A 1007-nucleotide genomic window follows, 5' to 3' on the forward strand; every position below is an offset into this window, starting at 1 on the left:
CCCGTTCGTTCGGTTCGTCGTTACGGTCGTACGTACGTACTAAGTATAAGTATAAGTAGAGAGAGAGAGAGAGAGAGAGAGAGAGAGAAAAATCTTATGTCATATATACATTTCTTTAGTTAATAGTAACATTATTATATCAGGATTGAAAATTACTTTATAAGTTATATATTTTTTAGGTTATCTTGTACATATTTATTATAGAAATTAAGTATAAGAAGTATGGATGAATTCGAATTATCCAAGCAGAACAAATCATTATGGTATAATGATGTCAATATAACAAAAATGATCATTAAAGATTATTTTTCAATCATTTTTAATTCATTTTAATATCATTTTGATGTTATGACTTGTTGTTCTGCTTGGATATTTTTTTATGTTATCTTATTATAGGTGTTTGTTATAGAAATCGAATACAAAAAGTAATACAAAATTGATGCAAATAATAAAATATAATATAAAAAATAAAATACCTGGACTTATACTCAATTTCTTCAATAAAAAGCAATTTATAAATAACTTGTAAAATAACTTCCCTGATAAGTAACTTCCTAATAAGCAAAAAACATTTAGAAATATTCCAACAATTGTATTGTATATTGTAACGTTATATATGTAACGTTATATTGCTGCGATGTTGCTAGAATATTTTAATATGTTTGTTGCTTACTAGATTATATAGTAACTTTCTCAATCCTACATTACGTCAATTTATTTTTAATTTCCACTCAACAATATAAATGTAATATAACACACGTTATATATATAACAGATATAATATTATAATTATAAGTAGAATATTATAATTATAAGTATAATTATAAGTAGAAAATTATAATATTAATGTTATATTTTGCATTTACTGGATTATAATGTTCTATAAATTCTACTGCTAAGACGAATGGATTTCATGATTGAAAAAGCAGCATGAAATGTATACAGGTTTTATTGAATTTATCAATTATAATATTAAAATGATTATAACTATTAAAAATCTTCCTTTT

Source organism: Atta cephalotes, assembly GCF_000143395.1.
Source record: "Atta cephalotes unplaced genomic scaffold scaffold00030, whole genome shotgun sequence".
Classification (NCBI taxonomy): Eukaryota; Metazoa; Arthropoda; class Insecta; order Hymenoptera; family Formicidae; genus Atta; species Atta cephalotes.